Here is a 20,852-nt window from a genome sequence, read left to right as displayed (position 1 = left end):
TTCACAGCAAGATAAGACCGTTGACGGTGTTCCTTCTCCAGTGCCTGGGCTGCACTTAGAACCTTTGAGCCCTCTGGAGACCAGCTGACTCCTAGTTCAGGTTCAGGCTGATTTCTCTATGTTCTACAACTAAAGTGCATGATACCTTCAGCAATGTGGTCTTTTTCGGCTAGTTCTAGTGGGCAATCAAGAACAATGACAATAGCCTGAATTGATTTGAAGGAATCGTTGGGTCCTTCCTGGCCAACAACTCATGAGATATCCTGCACAGTTTTCTATCTTTATTTAACACATACTTCCAACAATGGAAAATTCATTGCATACTCTAAACAATCCAAGGAAAGATATAGTTTTTTTGTAGTTCTGGTTTACATTTGCAGAAACTGGGGCAAGAGGACTAGAGAGATGGTTCAGTGATTAAGCCTAAATGCAGCTTTTGCAGCAGACTGTAGTTTAGTCTCCAGCACCCATGTCAGATGGCTCACAACTGCCTGGAACTACAGCCTGGGGGAACTGGCACCCTCTTCTGGCCGTCATGAGCAACTGCACTCCCATGCTCATACTCTTACACAGACACACATAATTTGGTCAGTCACAGAGCTTCTAAGTGGCAGAGCCCAGATAGAAACATGGAAGCCAGGTACAGAGTCTGAGCACTTGGGGGGGGGGGCTCTTCACACAGTCTGAGGGTCACAGCTATAGGCTTAGCCAAGTCCTGAGCCCATGGAGGAATGCATCTCCCATCTTTGCCCCTTAGAAAGCCTTCCCTTTTCCTGGAAAATATAAACCCTGCTGCCACGATCACAACCAGCCTGGTAAGTTCTCTCTAAACAAAAGTCCAAGGGAAGCTATAGCCATTGGTGGGCCCTGTTGGTCCAGCCACAAGACCATTCTTTTGCTCCTCCCTGTCCTGAGATTCTGGCCCTCCAGCATGGGTGTCCTTGGGGGCCTCCTATCTGCCATTGTCTCCCCCTCTCAGCTCTCAGACACACTCCAGCCTCCCCTCCCCCAAGAAAATGCAATGTGACCAGTGGGGCCTATCATAGCACCAGAGTTTCATGCCCCCTGCTGCTCTCTGTTTTCTCTGGGATGTACCAGGGCCTGGCACACACCCCTAAGACAATGTCAGTGGTCATTTACGATGACTTTTTCAGGATCTGGCTCTGTTGTGCTAGCTCCTGGTCTTACCCAGAGCAGGTCATTTGGTAAAGAAAGGAGAAACTCCCACAGGCCTCTCCCACACATTTCCCGAGATCACTCCCTCAGCAGTGATCTCACTCTTTCTTGGAGAAGGGGGTCTAGCCTGCCCTATCTGCACACTGCCCATTCATGGCCAGGTCATAGCCCCAGTCCATGCTAAGGCGGACTGGCTGTCACTCCTGTGAATAGAGAGACCCACTCTGCAGGCACACATAGAGCAAGCTTCTATGCTCTCTCAGTCCTCCACAGGGGGACCTGAAGACCCACAGATCTTGCTGTCCCAAGGCTGCTGATTGGATAGAGAGCTACGGCTGGTCTCTGCCACGGTACTTGTTTCTAACGTGCTGATGATCTGAACCCGATAGTCTTCTAAAAACGGTTTACAGTGGTTTAACTCTGCTTCAAAGGTTGTGGTTTGTTGAAATCCCATCACTCTCTGTCACGATTTAGATTTTGCTGAATTCTCTACTTCTCCTAATTCTTTCCCAATACAGATTCCCAGTCGTGAGCCATCTGACATGGGTGCTGGAAACCAAACTAAAGCCAGCAACAACAGCTTTCAGCTGTTATCTTAACTGTGTGCATTGTTATACATGATAGGGGTTTTACTGTGTGCATTGCTATACATGATAGGGGCTTTTCTTCCTGGTCTCATGAATGGCTGTGCCAGCCAACAGGAGTTATTCAACCACCTGCTGGGTTAGAATGATGAAAATTATTTAATGTGCTTATTGTATAAATAGTGATTTTTTCCCCTCAAGCCCTTTGACTGGGGACTGAGGACCAGCAGTGACTGGCGAAGTCCAGTGGGCATGAACTCACCTGGGGATCTTTTTCTCATTTAACATCCCCTTCCCTGTTGCATGTCCATCCCTTCTTCCTAGCGGCAACATCTTTCTGGCCTCCACAGTGCGAGACCAGCATTCCAGGGTGGGGTGTGGTGGGGTGCGTAACCTGACTAAGCCAGCTGCAGAAGACCTCCCAGGGAGTCCTCAGGTCTTCCTTGTCCCCCAACATTCCGTGTGGAGCTCTGCAGCTCAAGGTCACACATTCATCTTGAAGCTGACCGAGGGTGCCGTAAGTGAAGCTGCCTTGATCCAGTTTTGAAGAAGGATTCTGCCTTCCTGGATCTACGTACCCTAAGTGCTGGGGCTTTGTGATCCAAAGCAGGGCTACCTTCTTGGCTCTATCCTCCATATTCTCAAGCAAGTCGCTTAACTCCCTCCTGTGGCTGGACTCTCAGGTCACCATTGTTGGAGCTGTGGCTGTCTTCTAGGTGCTGTCCTCTTGGTCCCTCCCTGGATGCAGCCAACTTGTTTTGTTTGTTGATTTTTGCCTCGACTAGACCCAAGTCCTCTCCACAGCTGGCATAGCCTCCTTCCAAACCCATGATGGCTATAGTTCCAGGCCCAGGTGCTCTCCACAGCTGGCATAATTTCTCCCTAAGTTCATGTGGCGAGCTTCGGAGTCTACACCAGCCTCAAATTCCATTCTTCCTCCAGCCATGCTAGGGTGGGTCTTACCTGCAGTATGTAGACAGACAGACATGCACACACATGCATGCAAAAGAGACAGAGATAGACAGACAGACAGAAAACAGAGAGAGACAGACAGAAACAGACACACAAAAGACACACAGAAAGGAGAGAGCTCTTCCTGACAACAGGCTTCCTCGGTTCTCTCAGAACGCCTACCCTCCCCTCCTGTCCTTGTGTCAAACCTAGAAGTCCTCATGAGGAGGCCTGAGGATCCTTGCCTACTTCCTAGATTTCCCACAAACACCTAGATCAGCATCTGACCTCTCTGCAGCAGGTGCCCTGCCTGTGCCCTGTCCCCTGGCTCTGGATCTAGGTGGGCCCCTCTCTTCTCAGACCTCTGTTCCTCAGACTTTCCTCAGCGCCTGAAGTCTCTTTTCCCTTTATCTGTGGTGTCCTCCATTCCTGGAAGGGCCTTGGGCTACCCATCCCACCTTCCCCTCCTTCAGCATCTTTGCCACGGTCCTAGCCCCTTAGTGTGGAGCCCTGACTTTCTCACTTCTGAAGGGATCGGTGCCCTGCTTTGCCATTATTACATTCTCACTGCCTTGCTTGGATTGACTTCCTACCAGGTGACTTGTGAGACTTCAGGACAGGGACCAAGTGCACACAAGAGCAGAAAGCAGGAGGCCATTGCAGAACACTCAGCTGGGTGGATCCAATGAGCACCTGCCTCTCCTGGCCTCCCAAGCACACAAGGTGATGGGAGACGTACTTTCTGCACATCTTTGTTCCCTGCTGAACACAGATAGGTCCTGGGCGTTGAGACTGGATAAGGATTTCCAGCCCCATCTCAGAGTTCCAACCTCTTCCTGTTTCAGGACACTTCAACTGGGTCTGGGACTGTAATACACCTTGGACCATATCTGTGAAGGTGGAGTGAGTCACCTAATGAGGTCACTGAAAGCCAGCCTCCTCCCAGTTCATGGTCACAGGGACTGAGGGTGTGAGGGTGTGGTTCTTGGCATTGGGCATTTGAGAGAAAATGCTTACTGTATTAGGGTAGAGCTGGCAGAGGAAGAGAGTGCCCAAGGAAGATTCTGAACATATCACAAAGGACTGTGACTGTCAAACCCACAGGGGATGCTGGGCTCCCTGCTCTGAGAACTTCTAGCCACAGTGGAACTGGTAGTCTGCGAAGGGCATGGCTACTCTTTGCCCCTCCCCAAGTCTTCCTCTCTTTTGATGAAAGCACCTCCTAACCCTGCTTGGGACCACCACCCTCACCCACTCACAGGTTAGGAGGTATAAGTAAATGGATGACCATTGAGGCAGAAGGACATAGGCCAGGCCTAGTCACCGGGACCTCTAATGAAGCAGACAGGCCAATGTTTCTCTTGGGGATGCCAGGAATGGGAGTGCTGTCCTCAGTACTCTCTCTCTCTCTCTCTGTTCTTCTTCTTCCTCTTCTTCTTCTTCTTCTTCTTCTTCTTCTTCTTCTTCTTCTTCTTCTTCTTCTTCTTCTTCTTCTTCTTCTTCTTCTCCTCCTCCTCCTCCTCCTCCTCCTCCTCCTCCTCCTCCTCCTCCTCCTCCTCCTCCTCCTCCTCCTCCTCCTCCTCCTCCTCCTCCTTCTTCTTCTTCTTCTTCTTCTTCTTCTTCTTCTTCTTCTTCTTCTTCTTCTTCTTCTTCTCCTGCTTGCCTTGTGGGACTGAGCAACTGCTAGATCCTTGGACTTCCATTCACAGCTGCTGCTGACCATTGTTGGGGGTTGGACTATAGACTGTAAGTCATCAACAAATTCTTTTACTAGATGGAGGCTACCCATAAGTTTTGTGACTCTAGAGAACCCTGACTAATACAGAAGTTGGTCTGGAGAGTACGGGAAAGAAAGTTCCCTAGAAAGGTGTGACAAGAAAAGTAGGCAGGTAGGACCACAATGACTGAGACCCACGGCCATATCCTCCAGGCTCTGTGTCCCTCCTGGGTCACTGTATCTGGACTTTGCAATTCTGTGAGCTAATAAATTCTCTTTATGGTTAAGTTTTGCTGGGCTGCATTTCCTGCTGCTGGCTTCTGAAGGTTCTGGTAAATCCAATAAACCAAGATTTGGGCTGAGCTGATAGCTCACTTGCCTGGCACTTACTCTCTGAGGCAGGCTGTTGATCCCATTTCAAAGAAGACTAGAAGCCAAGGGCTGGCTGGTCCCATGGAGAGGTCAATGTGACCTGGCTCTCAGGTCTTCTGAGTACAGCCATTGTCTCTCTGGTCTCACACACTACAGACACACTAGACCCTGCTGGCCTCAAGCACTCACGGCCGAGAGGTTACAAGGGCAGAGGCAAGACTTCCCAGCCCCTGGAGAAGAGGGGATCCAAAGTGTTCAGAAACACAGCTCTATAGGCTATCTGCGGGACTAAAAGTTATCACAAAAAAGTTATAATAACAAAGAAAACATCTATATCATGATGTCAAATTAAAAGGCCAATTTGGGTGGGCAAGATGGCTCACTGTTAGCCATGAAGCTTGAGGACCCAACTCCAGTCCTGGGGAGCCACATGATAGAAGGAGAGAAGAACTTCCCCAAGTTATCCTCATAACTACACACATACACACCAACACACATACACACCCACACACAATTTTATTAGATATTTTTAATAATGTGATTTAAATTTCTAAAATTATATATTTCATATATAATATGTGTCATTTGTGATTTCAAAATGCTGTTCCAGGAGGACGCAGCAGTATGTGTGTCTGTAATCCCAGCACTGGTGAGAAAGAGAGAGGCAGATCTGGGGCTCACTGACCCGCCAGCCTAGCTGAATTGGTGAGTTTCAGTTTCAGCATGAGAGCCTATCTCGGAAACTAAGGTGGAGAGTGATTGAAGGAGACACCCAGCATTGGGCTCTGGCCTTCACACATCCGTGTGCACACGAATACACATGTACACCTACCACACGTGAGCTATGACAGGCAATGTAAGGCTAGGAGAAACAGTAAAGTATGTATTAAGATTATAATTGCATCTAGTGGACTTTTGCTCTTGTATAATTTCATTTTTCTTTATCTTTTGAATCTTAGCAGCATTGTTGTATAATGAAGCAAACATAATGGGCTTTGATAAAAAGAATGGGGAGAGGAGGAGGAAGGAGAGGAGGAGATGGGTGAGGAGGAAGAGGAGGAGGAGGAGGGGAGGGGGAGAAGGAAGAAGCAGTCTCCCGAACATGCATCAGCTTCTCTACCCAGTTTTGGAATGGAAAGCATCACCAGGGTCCCCACCTCAGGTGGGGTCAAGGGGGACACTCGAGGTCCTGTCCTGCCTTTCTCTCTCCTTTGTGGTTCTGGAGCAGTCACCACTCCTCTCTGTTGCTTCTGTACACTATGGGAAGTTACCCAGGTAGCCTCCAAGCTGATGTTCTAGCTCCTGTGACTGTCAAGCCTCACATTTATCCTCTGCATCCTAGGGGAGCCCACCCCTTAGATCGTGAGTTAGAGTCTGCTACTCCTGTTAGCTCCTGGTGAGCACGGGTCATGTTACCTAATCCTGCCTCCATAGCTACTGTGCTGTATATTGCCTTTAAAAACAAGCTGGTGAGAAGCCGTGGGCCTCGTGTCCTTTATGTAGGGGTGAAGACTGAGGCTGGAAGAGGCTGACTACAGGATCTGCTTCACTGGGCGGATTGGAGGCAGGGTTGGAACTCAAGCTGCAATCTGGCCTATTCCAAAGTCCAAGCCGCTGTCCACACTGACATTACCTCCCTTCTAGAACATTCCTGGGTGACATGTTTATTTGTTCCTTGCACAAATATTTGCTGAGCACCAGTTATGTACATATCTTGACTCTTGTTTGCACAGGAGGAACTCTGAGATACCAGCCCATCCTTGCAGCTCAGAACAGACAAAGAGAAACACACGTACCCTGCTGGGGACATGGGACCATCATCTCATAGGCGGTATGCTGGATACACCACAGTTTCTACTTACAGCTGAAAAAGGGCTATAATGTCATAATAGTCTATTTTTATTCCTCATAAACTTTACAACAACACAATATATTGTCATGTTAACTGTACATGAAACATGTCTGATACATCTCAGATCCTTTCTCATTTCATATCCCACAAGCTGAGCTCAGCTGCCACCTGTTGCTCAATGACTCGCAGAGAACTGCCAGACTTTCTACCCTGTGACAGTTGATACTGCTTGCTGGCTTAACAGAATGTGGAATTTCCCAGGAGGCAAAGCTTCAGGCCCTCATGGGAGGAGTCACCTGGATTACCTCAGCTTCTGGGTGTGCCTGTGAGGAATTGTATGAGGATGGATTCATTGAGATGGTACCAGTCTCTGAGCTGCTGTCGTGGACTGCATACACAGTCAAAGCAGGCTAAGCATCACCATTCACTGCTGCTTCCTGACCGTGGATGCAATGCATCCGCTGCCTTGTGCTCCTGCCATGGTAACTCTCCTATCACCATACACCATAAACCTGAAATATGAGTGAACCAAACAAATAACCAGCCAACCAACCAACCAAACCTCAAAGTCCTTTCCTCCTTAAGTTGCTTTTCAGAAGCACCATCCTGGCTCAATGACGTGTACTCAAGATTACTTAAGATTAATAGTGCCTCAGACTTTAGCACAGCTCCTGCCTCTCCCCCTTTACCCCATCTCTTTAGGAAGACATTCCATTCTACAATCTCACCAGAAGGGAGGGAAAGACAACACTCAGATAACTTTAAGCTGCTTCCGTCGGGCATTTTGTCACAGAAATAGAAATAGTAATGAACTGACCAGGGATCGCTTGACCGAGGCTAGTCCTGTGACTTTCATTACAACCTGTTGTAACAACTGCTCCATTTTACTGTCACCGTGGTGAGTCACCTGTGCCTGATTTAGGAATTAAACTTCATCGTAGCTATGTAAGTATATGTATAGTACATTTGTAGAGCTAGAAACTGTCTGCCATTTCAGGGATCAGTCTATAAGGGGTCCCGGAGGTAACCCCTGCAGATAAAGGGGCTTCTGGGCCAGTGATGATGCTGGAACTGAATAGGTGGCAAGTGTACAAGTGACATTCTCAGACTGTGACATTCCTCAGGAGCATTGCAGATGTAGAGAAGGTGGCCCATTCTGACCCCGCCCCCACCTTTGGACTCCATGCTGCCTCTAATTCCACCCCCTTTCCTGGCTTCCTCAAACTCAGTCCCTGGAAGTCCTACTGAGGATAACGGCAAGTCCACACTTCGCTGCTCCATGTGACCATGCATGGACTTCTCTGTGAGCCTTGGTGCTTCTTCCTCCATGCCTTGTAGGTAACATGAGGTCTGTTGCCCTCAGCAGGCCTAACTTTGATTTATGATGAGAACCCAGTTTGTTCCCCTTCTCTGGCATGGGTACAGCGTTCTGAGATCTCCTTGTCCCTGTTCATGAGGAGAGGAGTCATGAATCCTAGAGAAGATGGCCCCTTAGATCTCTAGTACACCCAGGCTGCAGTCGGTCATCTATCCCCCACCGCCTTCCACACCCTGTAGCTCTGCAATGAAAATTACGAGAAGAAAGTCTAGAGAGTAGCAGCCAGGCCGGGGAAGCATCACTCTGTCAGCCCTGGCTGCACCTGAGATCTAGTCTGCAGCTGTGCTTGTGCGTGGCCTGGCCCAGGTGGCTATAAATCCCTCAGAGTGAGGTGGCATGTGGGGAACAGTAGCTTCCATGTTTGAGTGTGTACTACAAGCTCCTGGAGATTATTCAGACATAGGTCTCTGGGCCCTGCCTGGAGCCCCTAACTCAGGAGGTCTGAGGTGGAGTCAATGCAGCTCCGATAAGTTAGCAGATGTTGCTGTGGTTGCTGCAGGTCCTACAAGCACAATGCAGCATCCTGATTTTAGAGGAAGTCGTGCTGTTTTGGGTACTGTCAATGAGTACTACAGGGCCTGCACAAGAGGACTAGGTGTTGCCTAGGTGGGAGGGGCAGTTCACCCTCTCTGTTAACTGACAAAGGTGAGTCCCCTGTTACTGATCTGTTTCAGTGACTGGATTCACCCCTGCCTCACTTCTCAGCTGACTCTCGCTCACCTCTGCTGTGACTCGAGAGCAGAGAATGGCATGAGTCATGTGCAAGGCATGAGTGTCGGTGACTGTCCCTACCCCAGAGTTAGAGTCCTTACACATTGCATTTTAAAAAGTGTGTGTGTGTGTGTGTGGTGTGTGTGTATGCGTGTATGTGTGTCTGTGTGTCTGTGTGTCTGTGACTGTGTATGTGTCTGTGTTTGTGTGTGTGTTTATGTGTGTGTGTGCCTGTACAGGTGTCTGTGTATGCCTCTGCATGTGTCTATGCATGTGTCTGTGTTTTTGTGTGTGCCTGTGAGTGGGTCTGTGTTTGTGTGTATGTGTTTGTATATATGTCTGTGTTTGTGTGTGTGTGTCTGTGCTTGTGTGTCTGTGTGTGTCTGTGTTTGTGTTTGTGTATGTGTGCCTGTATCTGTATATGCCTGAGTGTGTCTGTGTATGTCTGTGTATGCCTGTGAGTGTGTGTGTATTCATGTGTGTGTGTGTGTGTGTGTGTACTACTATTGTTCAAACGACTACTATTGTTCAAGTCCAGCTAGCAGGGACGGGAGTTGGACTGTGTGATGTATCTGTGTATGCCTGAGTGTGTCTGTGTATGTCTGTGTATGCCTCTGTGTGTGTGTGTGTGTGTGTGTGTGTGTGTGTGTGTGTAACCTGTTGCTTCTCCCTTTTTACCAAGTAGGTCCAGGGATGGTATGCAGGTTGTCAGAGCTGGCAGCAGATGCCCTTACCCACTGAGCCATTTTGCTGGTTCCTCATGTTGCATTTTTTTCTAGGCCTCATCCTTGTGTGTTTTAAAAGGACACAAAGCCACACTTCCAGAGGCCCACGGTGTTGTACATTGCACCCAGCTTAGGTTCTCATTTTCCTCTAGCATCCCTGAGTCCCCTCTGCCCCGTCCCCAGATACTGTGCTGAGGCCTAGAAAGACCTTCATCCACCCTGAAAGATACCAGCCCCAGAGAAGAAACAGGTAAAGGCATTTGCTGATGTAAGTAACTCATGGCCACCCTCAGCACAGAGGTCAGCAAAGCTCCCCAGGGGCACAGCCTCCAAGTCACCGGCTCCTTTCTCTGCCTTTGTCTGCACATGGCTTTACCTCGAGAACGGTGCCAAATGCCTGCCCTGTTTTCCACAGCCCAGGGCTGATCCTATCTGCACAGGAAGAAGGCGGCTGATACCCAGAGGGCTGAAGGAAGGCACAGGGACTCACATTTTACCAAGTGCGGGGGCAGGGATTAGGTTTCCCTGGAGGAAGCTTAAAAGTATTTGCTATTTTCTTTGGTGAATGCTATAATAAAATGGTCTTTGCTTTCTTCCAAAGATCCGATCTGATTTAATTATTCAAAACAGCCATACTTTAATGTCGAGGCAGCAGGGCCTGGGTCATCATCACCTGGCTGGCTGAAGGTGGTTAATAAATAATTTCAGGGCAAATAAATGAGCGTGCTCATTCCTGGACAGTCTGTCCACTCCAGCAGATCCAAGGTGATCCTGGCTGCTCTCATTTCAGTGGGATTTTTTTTTCTGCTTCTTTTCACCCTTCCCTTTCATAAGGGACCAAAATGGATATAAAACAGATTCTCTTTTATCCTGCAGTCTGGCTTGCCAGGGAACAAAGGATGGGTCACTTGGAGTCAGTAGACAGTGTCACTCAGCAATACATAAATTAAAATTCCTTCTCTGTGGGCCTCAGGACTATCTGGAATGAAACCGATCTTTCCCACTGATGTCTCTGATGAGCCCCCAGTGAGATGCTTCTCCTTACACTTCGGCTCAGGAAGCTGCAAGGGGATGCTTGTGAGCATCTCCGCCTGTCGTTGTGAATTCCTCAGTCAAAAAGTGGTACTCCTTATTCCCCGGGCTTCAGAGATATGAACGATTGAAGGAGCCAATAAAAAGAGATGCATATGTTTCTCAAGGGTTGATTTGGCCATCAGTACATATTAATCAAGCTCCTGGCCTAGTGGCAATGATGAGGAAGAGCCACTCAGAGCTGTGTCTCTTTTCATGCTTGGCTAACCTTGTTGTTTGGAAGTCCTAGCAGGGGAATGCAGCTACTTGTATACCCTTGACTGGTACCCTTGACCAGAGACCAATCTTCCTCTCTTCAGAGAAGGTCATCTTCTTCGACCAAGCATATAGCTTCAGGATAGACACACGTGGAACAGTGAGAGAAGAAAGCAACCCCCGCCTAGCCGCTCAGGTCAGTCAAACCCACCCTGTCAATCAATGGGGTGACAGATATGGCAGCCAGATTGTCCCCACATCCCAAGGCTAGGAGATGCATCCAAGTTCCTTAAAACAGCTAAGAGATACGGCAGAGCAGCGTGGTCTGCAGTTCACTCTGCAGTGTGTCATGATGTAAAGCATGGGTATGTGGGAGTGGGGACCAAATCTTTCTTTCTAGCTTGTTTTAATTCATTATCCTCTATAGAAACACCAGCCTCTATAGACCTAAACTTACATCAAGCAGTACAATGGAATGAGTGGCTTTCCTTGAGAGATATTATTACTTCCACGGCCTTTGGGCATGGAAGATTTCCCATATATAGCTGTGGCCAACGACTACTATTGTTCAAGTCCAGCTAGCAGGGACGGGAGTTGGACTGTGTGATCCAAAGTTGCAGCCCAAGTTGCCTATCTACAATAAGATTCCCAAGTGCCTCGAGACACTGAGGATGGTGAACATGGTGTGCATTCTCCAAATCTCCCAAGGTAGGGTCTGTCCACTGCCTTCCCATCCAGACCCTTTGCCAACCCAAGTTAAAGACGCAAGATCTCTCCAGCACTCGGGAGGCAGAGGCAGGCGGATTTCTGAGTTCGAGGCCAGCCTGGTCTACAAAGTGAGTTCCAGGACAGCCAGGGCTATACAGAGAAACCCTGTCTCAAAAAAACAAAACAAAACAAAAAAAAAAAAAAAAAGACGCAAGATCTCGCAACAGTGGACCTAGTTCAAGGAAAAACCTCGATGAGAAGGAATAGAAAGCTCCCAGCAGGTTTCTGCATTAACCAGCCTGTGGTTTCAACAAAGTCTGCTGTTGAAGGATAGCTGGCTGGCGAGGGTCTAAAAGCTGTGGAAAGGACAGCTCTCAGCAATGCTCTGTGCCAGTCAGCCCCCTGAGCTCCTCACAGGTCCACCCCAGCTGTCAGCATGTCTCCAAAATCCTGTGTGTGCAGGGAAGCGAAGCAGGCCCTGCCACAGCTGTGGCATTTGGAAGCCGCATACGTGCCAAAGCCCTTTCACAATTACACGAGTAAACAAATCAACCCAAAATGTCATGTTTTACAGGATGGATGAGCAACATCAATCTAAACTCGCAAATACCTCACTTTCAATGAGTACTAATCTGGCTGCCTATCCTCATTGATGCCCTTTGTAAGACTGGAAGCATTACTGAAGATGATGTCGGGAGTAATCTTTGTAATTTAACCCACAGATGAGTGTTATCCTGAATGGTGCTGAGCCAAAGCCCACCTCTGGCCTTGTGGGGAAGCTATACCCGCTGTGTTCACAGGGGTCGCCCTTGCTCAGACACAGTCGCTGGATGGTTGATTTCACCACTCTCTTGATGGGGCTTGCCTTCTTTCTGGAAAACATGTTCACAGGAAGAAGAGAAAGGAAAACAGAAGGAACTTGGAAGTATGAGCTTATAACATTACCAGGCTTGCAGTTGCTACATAAAGACACCAGAGTGACCTCAGGACCAGGCATCCAGGGTATTGGCTAAGCTTACTTTCTAGAACCCTGGAGAGGGTGTGACTGCTAGGAAGAACCTGGCTCTGTCCTCAGTGAGAAATCATTGACAAGCTTAGTGGTTGCTATGGCAACAGATTCCCTTGCTGAGCCCCTGATGCCTGATAGCACAGCATTTGGATGTAGGAGCTTAAGGTCACTGGATAAGACACTGGATGCCAGGTCAATTTGAATTTCAGATAAACCATATGTTCTGTGTTGTGTATAGCAGACCATTAAAGTTATCCCATTCTGGGGGGTCATGCTTATACTAAAAGCTGGTCTAAAATTCAAAATGTCCTGACAATAAAATACTAAACCTGAAGACCCTTTACTAAGTGACAAAAGGCTGTTTGTGCCATCTCCAAGATGCTACTGATAAACATCTCCTCCAGTCAAGCTTCTTTGATCAGCAGGAGACAGGAAAGCTATTCTCAAGTGACCTCTAAGGGAGCCTCAGTTTAATTTAATTCATTCCAGGGAGAGATGTCATGGTTCTGATATTTTGTCTCAGGCATACGGAGTATTTCTGTGGAAAGATTAATGGCAATTTGAATGGACAGATTGAAGGTTGAAGTTGGTGAACTGTGTCTAGATGCTGTACGTAAAATTTGTGATGATTTCTGTCTTTGAGGTTGCAATGCCAAGTGCCTGATGGGAGGAGATGTGGATCTTACAGGAATTTCATTTCTCCTGAGTTAAGCCTGTTCTTATTTTCTCTGAGATGCAGCTGGAGGGATGGCAAGAGTCCACCGGGACATGTTTTGTTGGTACAGCCTGTCAATAAAGGGTGCCTTTAAAGGAGGGTTGGGGGTAGGAGGATAGGCAGAGGGTAGAGAGAAGAGCAGTTTGGGTGGACCGTGAGGGATGGGTGGCAGCTTGGGAGTAGACTAGGCATCTTAGGATATGAAATACTTATGTTGTGTGTGTGTGTGTGTGTGTGCCTACGTATGTGTATATGAGAGTGTGTGTATGTGTGTGGTGCTATGTGTATGAAATATCTATGGTATGTGTGTGTCTAAGTGTGTCTGTGTGCCTGTGTGTGTGTGTGTTTGTGTCTATGCCTGTGTCTGTGTCTGTGCCTGTGTTTGTGCCTCTGTGCATCTGTGTATCTGTGTCTATGTCTGTGTATGCTGATGTGATCTGATGCAGACCCTGGGAAGACAGAGTGTAGGGCCAGGCTCAGACTCCAGTGAGACTAGCTGTGGGCAGCTGGGGAGGCTGGTTCTGTTTTTCATAGCCTATGCCACAAGGTGGATTTACCAGAGAGTAGATGTGACCTGCAGGATAAGATGCTCTGAGAGTGGCCAGCAACTTCTTAGCACCTGGCCAGGCATGAGAACACAGTCACAGGTGTTACGACATGACTACTGAAGGTCAGGACGGGGATCTCTGGGAGCCAGGTTTTCTTGGGGGCCGCAATCCGTGACACTCACATGTTAACATGTGAGGTTGGACTCTAGCATCTTCCTTTACCTGAGGTTGGGCCAACCAGCAGCTAATGTCCTTTCTCAGTGCTAGGTCTGGCAGCCGCCTTGCCTGGGCCATAATATCCATACCATGTTACACCTCTTCTTGGAAATTGCTTTCTTAAGTGCACAGAGAGCTAGTGTGGTATGCTCAGTGAAGTCAGAGCCTGTCTTACCAGGTCAGCTGGATCAGGCTGATCACCAGGCCAGTTCCTGAGGCAGGGACATCTCCACCCAGCGTTGCTCACGGTGGCCCTGGGCTTCTCTTCCTCAGCAGTTCAGCAAGAGAGTCTGAAAGCGAAAATGACAAGAAGAAAAGTGAAACCTCTTCTCCTCCCTGGCTGTGGGGCGGAACCAGGAACCTGGGCTCTCTTCCCTCACTGAGGGAAGGGACCAGGAACTGGCCAGGTGTAAGAGTCAAAGGTCACTTTGTGCCCCTTGAGATGAGATCCCAGGAAAGTCATTGGAACTCCCCCCTTTTTGGACTTTGGCACAGGTTCCTGAATGAGTTTGGTTCCTGGGTGCAATAGGCCATTGTAAAGTCTGTCAGTGTAGCTCTGTGGCCAGTGACCATGTGGCCTGGCCGGCACCATTCTGCCTGGTGGCTGGAGCTCCTGAAGGTAAAACAGAGCTGTCCCCTCACCAGCCACTCACAGAGATTGCATACACACACACACACACACACACACACACACACACACCCCAAGTAGATGGCCTCTGAACTGACACTAAGTCACTGAGTATGCTTCTAGAATTCCTTCAGAAAGCCCCAAGACTCTAGATGCACCCTGCCAAAGTTTGTTTTAAAATGTCCCCTACCCTAGCCTCCAGGGCATCACTCTCAACAGTATTTAGAGTCTATCCTGTTTATACTGAAGACATTTTGAAGCCCAGGTCCTCTGAGGGCTACATGGATTAAGTGGTGTGGTAACCTGGGTTCAATGCACCTAGAAGGTTCTTTTTATTTCCATTCTGAACAGCCTCCTCCAAGCTGCAAGAAACACAGACATGCAAGTTACTTCACATCAAAGCTGTTTATTTGAAAAGAAGGAAGGGTGGATAGACAGATGGATGGGTGGCTGGACAAATGGATCCATTGACAAACAGAACATCAGCAGTGCCTATAGCAAGGACTTGGGGTTTGGAGGTTGATCCTAAGGCCAGGTTGACAATGATGATAGCTTTTGCTTGTCAAGCACTTGCTCTGCCTGCGTTTCTGACAAGGCACCAGAGAATCTATGGGCATCATCTTTCACAGTCCAGCTGAGGAGATAAGCCACAGCCATCAACCATGTTGGAAGCCTGTGGAGACCCGGAGAGCTTTGTGAGTTCCTCTAAGTCACACGAGTAATGTGTTCAGCTCTGGAATATGAGCCTAACCTATTGGAGCCTAGGGGAAGGATTCTGCCATTAGGAGTATAATGCCTATCTCATTGTTCCCCTAGGCTGGGATCTGTGACTTAAGTCTTGACAGATCTGCCACTCATGGGACATAACTTCCTGGTACTTCTGCATCTCTTTCATCCCTCCATCTACACCCCCACCTCCTCTGTTTTCTATTCTGTTTGTCCCTGTGGTGGTTTGAACGAGAGTGGCCCCCATAGGCTCATATGTTTGGGTATTTGGTCCCCAATTAGTAGAACTGTTTGGGAAGGATTAGGAGGTGTGGCCTTGTTGGCAGGGTTGTGTCACTGGGGTGGTCTTTGAGGTTTCCAAACTCTTGTGCCATTGCCAATGTGTTTATTCTGCCTCCTGCTTTCAGATCCAGATGTGAGCTCACAGGTGTTCCCAGCACTTTGCTCAGGCACCATAAACTCCAGCTCCCTGAAACCATAAGTCCAATCAAAATGCATTCATTTATAAGTTGCCTTGGGTATGGTGGTTTTTCACAGCAACAGAAAAGTAACTAAGATAGTCTCTGACTAGAAAGTCCCAGAGGGAGAAGCATTTGGTCAGCCAGCATGGAGCTACTTTGAAGTAAAGAGAGCAAAGCACCTGCCCAGATGAGCCCATGACCCCTCTGTCTCGACAGCCAGCTTCTTCCTCAAGTGACACCTCGGCTGTGGTCAGAGCCACTGTTTGATCCTCTGGACCATGACTGGTACTCTTTATTCAGGAAGAGTACATCTTTCTGACTCTGTAAGATTCATCTAGCCAACACATTCTAACTTTTTACAAAATTAGTCAGAATTTTAGGATTTCCAGGATGGGATTCTGAATGCCAACTAGACCAAGCTGTTAAAGAAATAACGAGTCAGTGTGTAGTGACAGCCAGGAAACTCCCTCGACATCTTTGACACATGCATTCCTGCTTGCTTTTCTGCCCACCCCCCACCTTGTCTATTGAGGCAACTTGAAGAGAAAAAGTCCCTGGCAATAGATTCCAATGAACTTGGGTGCTATGGTGTCCACAGCAAATACGGGCAGGTCCAAACATTTTGTGGGCTGCTTTTGTCATTTCTAGCATGGGTTGGTGAGACAGCCATTGGTGTGGAGGACATCTAGAGAGTTCTCAGACTTTTGGGGACCAAGGCCAGCACCTCCATCATCTCCCTTCCTGGGAGCCATCCACACTGACAGAAGGATGAAAGATGGATTACCCAGGTCGTTCCAGCCATAAGACCGGCAAACACAGGCTGCTAATTCACTCTTGGAACTGCCAGGAAAAGCCCATTTCAGTCTGACCTTTTGTACAAACAGATTAGAGGTCATAGACTTTGACATCTGAGCATTGCTCTGCCTCTACAAGAAAACATCCAGATGTAGGGCAGACGGGATGTAACATAGGAAGGTGGAAGGATTGAAAAACATCATTAAAACCACCTGAATGAACCGGACATCCATCTGAGAGCTGAATGTTCCTCCAACACCCAGAAGACCTCCCAGGGGCTCTGCACACTACCCAGTGACAGCAGCTATTTGAACACCAACCAGTTCTGATGGGCTTGCTCCTCCCCCCAGGCTGAATTTAGGGTTCTCAGACTAGTAGGCCTGGGACTTTATCCACTCTCCCTACAGACCCCTGGGTGTGTCACAGATACACAGGGAAAGCCAGGGGAACTTGGGGTAAAGGGTGGAGACAGTGTAATTGACAGGTTGGATCCTGGCAGCTCCTCTTTCTTAAATCAAGACTGCGTCAAATAATGAGACAGACACAGACCAGGGGCTGCAGAGTGACGTCACATGACAATGAACCAAAACTCACAGCTACTCCTGGCAGGGCTGGAGTTTTGAGAAGAATAGAATGTATGTGGGTGGCCTTGTTTTCTTTCTATTTTTCCCCTTATCCTGAAAGGAAAGTAAGCTCCTTTCTACCAGGTTGTACACAATTACTGCCCCCACCCTTTGATTTGGACGCTCTTCCAAAAAGATGTCAGTAATGTTCACAATAGTGATGATATATTGAGCTCATTCCTGTGGCCTTTAGCCTGTATTGTTGTCTATCGAAGTTGAAAGAGCTCTCGTATCCAGAATGGGGGATGGGGCAATCCTGGTAAGAGGACACTGTGACATCTCATGACTAAGTCAAGGCCCAGATCAGAACAGAGGGTGTCCAGATAAGCTGCCCAACAGGGATGCCTACTGAGTAGAGAAAGCAGGACAGGCCTGGCAGCTGGCTCATACTGTGCCCTCCCCTGTGGGTGACCTGAGAGTCCCTGCATCCCTCAGGATGCAGCATTCACTGAGTGCAGAAATAGTCCCCAACCCTAACAGCTCTGTGTGGCTACACAAGACCTTAGGCAGGTGGAAGGAAGAGGGATTTTAGTGCAGGACTTAGGTGCCTATCTGCCCTTTGTAGAGAACAAACTACACTCATCTGACTCATTTGAATGACATCGGAAAACGGTGAGCTGAGAGACATTCTAGCTCTTGATAAATTGATGAAAGTCTTTCTAGAGTCCCTTCCTAAAAAGCCATGCTCCTAGAGTCGCGTTCAGGAACAGTGTGTACAGTGTCCTAAGGACAGCCTTCAACTAACAGGTCTCTCAGGAACAGACATGCGATTGCCTCACTCTGGAATCCAGGAGGAGAGTGGTTCCTGGAGATGGGGTGTTGGCAGCAATGTGTGGTCTGGGGGTCTGCATGGTAGAAGAGTAAGCAGTCCCTCTTCTGGTTTCCTGGCGGCTGTGACAATGTACCACAGACTGGACAGCTTAGGCCTTGGGAAGGCTGAAAGGTGAGGGTATTGATAGGGCAGGTTTCTTGGTGGTGGTTGTGATGGTAGTGGTGTTGGTATCTCTCTTGCTCTTTGGTTACTGATGGTCACCTTTCTATCTTGATATTAGCTGTGAAGATCTATGTCAAAACTCCTCTTCCTACAGGGAGAGTATCGGGGTTGGATTACATCCCATCCTAATGGCCTATCTGTAATTTCACTGGCTCTTTAATGACCGACCTTGTCTCCAATTATGGAAACATTGTGGAGTGTCTTGGGGGGGTTAGAGTTCAACATATGAATTTCAGGGAACACAACTTGCCCAAGTAGCAAGCACATTGTTCAAACCAGACAGGCAGCATTGTGGGCCTGCTGTTAGCTGGAGCCACCTGCCCCAGGCACAGCCCCACAGTGCTCGTAGAGTGCTCTCAGGAGCACTTTCACCCTCCTATCAGTCCTGAAGTCAGTGGAGAATACATTCATGTCCCATTTCACAGGGAGGAAGACAAAGGTCCTCAAAGAACTAGTTGACCCCCAAACCTGGCTGCCAGCAAGTGAGGGTCACCAGGGTTGAGTGTCATGTATCCTCTCCCACTGCAGAACAGTTTTAATGCCTGGGTCTCAAACCGGAACATTTTCCTACAAGGAGAAAAGAAAATACCTCATCTGAGGGCTTCACACCTAAATCAAGCCCGCCATTCCTCTGCCTGCCCTGCTTTTGCTTTGTACATTTATTTGCTAAACAAAGACCCTTCTCCCTACAGTTGCCTCCTGCTAGGCATCTCACTACTTGTAAAAATTCTGGGAAACCATATTTTGGAGGTCAAAAGACAGAGGCTTACGGGGGATGAGATAAAGCAGCTAGTGCTGGAGTGAACCACTGAGTGCAATAGAATCGTCTAGAAGTCCTTGCTCTTCAGAACAATGACCTTTGACTAAGATATTTATTTAAGGACTGGTTCTGGGCCCGGCCTGTGAAAGATGCTATTCTAAGTTTTCGGAATTCTTCGGTTTAGAGAACAGACACCCACCTCTAGCCGTGTGGATCTTACCTTCTCCCAAGGAGGAAGACTACCTGGAATAAATAAGTAAATTATGTTATACATTAGAAAGAAAAGATGTTATGCAAACAAAGAAACAGGGGTCAGGGAAGGAGTGACTTGATACTAGCTTAGGAATATAGCAGCCTGACCTGGGCCTGGTAGCATAGGCCTGTCACTTAAGCTACTTGGGAAGCCTAGGCAGAAGGATTTCATGTTCAAGGCTTGGACAACTTTGTGGTATCCTGTCTCAGAAGAGAGAGAGAAAGAAAGAAAGAAAGAAAGAAAGAAAGAAAGAAAGAAAGAAAGAAAGAAAGAAAGAAAGAAAGAGAGAGAAAGAAAGAAGTAAGAATCTATCAGTCTGCATTCCCGTATAAGCTCTATCAGTACCCAGATGCCTGGACTTGCCAGATGATCTCTGTTTCCCTATCTGTCAAATATGGATATTGATCAAAGTCCCTGATCCTCTCCCCAAGCTCTAGAGGTTTGGGGGAGCCTGAAGAGAGCTCCACGCAGCAGAGACCCAAGGAGGTGTCCTTATTTTCCCTGCATGATTTTGCTGTGCGCCCTGGCAAACCCCCCATCTCTAACTAATCCCTTAGCTAGGTCTAAACCACGTTTACCGTTTACCGGAAGGGCTGATGAGTCCTGGGATAGACCTGAGTCACACAGACACGGCCCACCCACTGCAGCCTCCCAGGGTGCCGTGATAAGCTTGGTTAATGCAGATGGCCCAGCTGGAAGACTCTATGGGGATCCCACTTTATACCTGGGCAAGTGTCTTAGTTAGGGCTTCTACTGCTGCAACAAAACAATATGACCAATAACCAAGTTGGAGAGGAAAGGGTTTATTCACCTTATATTTCCACATTGCTGTTCATTACCAAAGGAAGTCGGAACAGGAACTCAAGTGGGGCAGGAACCTGGAGGCAGGAGCTGTTGCAGAGGTCAAAGAGGGGTTCTGCTTACTGGCTTGGTTCCCAATGGCTTGCTCAACCTGCTTTCTCATAGAATCCAGGATCACCAGCCCAGGAATGGCACTACCCACAATGGACCAGGCCCTCCCACAATGATCACTAATTGAGAAAATGCCTTACAGCTGGATCTCATGGAGACATTTCCTCAACTAAGGCTCCTTTCTCTCCTGAGGACTCTAGCTTTTATTACATTGACACACAAAACCAGCCAGTACAGCAAGCTCAGAGGAAGAAAGAGATCTATCCCGAGAACTGCAGAGGTCATGAAGAACCTCTGATTTAAATAACCAACAACTTAGTGGCAACCATTGAGCTGAGCATAATGTATACATTAATGTATATAACAGCCACGAGGCCATCTCCATAACTGAGATAGTTAGGCTTCCACGTCACCAAAGTTTCCTTAAGCCTTTCTGTCACCACCCCTCACCCCATACTCCAGGTACCACAGGGCTGCGTCCTGCTTCCATGAATTAGCCTCTGCTAGTATTTTAAGGCCAAGTTGACAGGGCTGGTTAATGGATCTGGGTGTGGGTTATGAGAGAAAGGGGAGGAGGGTCAGGATGACTCCAGGATTTTGGCCTGCGCAACTGGAAGGACAGAGAATCCATCCTCTCAGAAAAGGGCGGAGCCAGCCTGGGCTGAGTGCCCAAGCCTAGAGTGGGGCTATCACCTTCACTCTGTGTTTGTCTAGGAAAGGGAACTAACTGGAATTATCCTAGAGTATGAAG

The 20,852-nt window shown here is 48.2% G+C and overlaps 1 long non-coding RNA gene across 1 annotated transcript; it reads right to left on the bottom strand.

The window, feature by feature from the left end:
• Positions 1-14,967: 14,967 nt before the first annotated feature.
• LOC147002137 (uncharacterized) lies at positions 14,968-20,100 on the bottom strand. The gene is made up of 4 exons (XR_015044559.1): positions 20,001-20,100; positions 19,157-19,179; positions 18,645-18,743; positions 14,968-15,250 (listed from the first exon to the last, which is right to left on the bottom strand). It is a non-coding gene; the product is annotated as an uncharacterized LOC147002137 (long non-coding RNA).
• Between the last annotated feature and the right edge of the window lie 752 nt (positions 20,101-20,852).

This window comes from Mus caroli, unplaced genomic scaffold, assembly GCF_978045245.1.
Source record: "Mus caroli unplaced genomic scaffold, Mus_caroli_1 scaffold_11, whole genome shotgun sequence".
Taxonomy (NCBI): Eukaryota; Metazoa; Chordata; class Mammalia; order Rodentia; family Muridae; genus Mus; species Mus caroli.
Note: the sequence above shows the minus strand (reverse complement) of the source record. Positions and strands in the feature narration are given on the sequence as shown.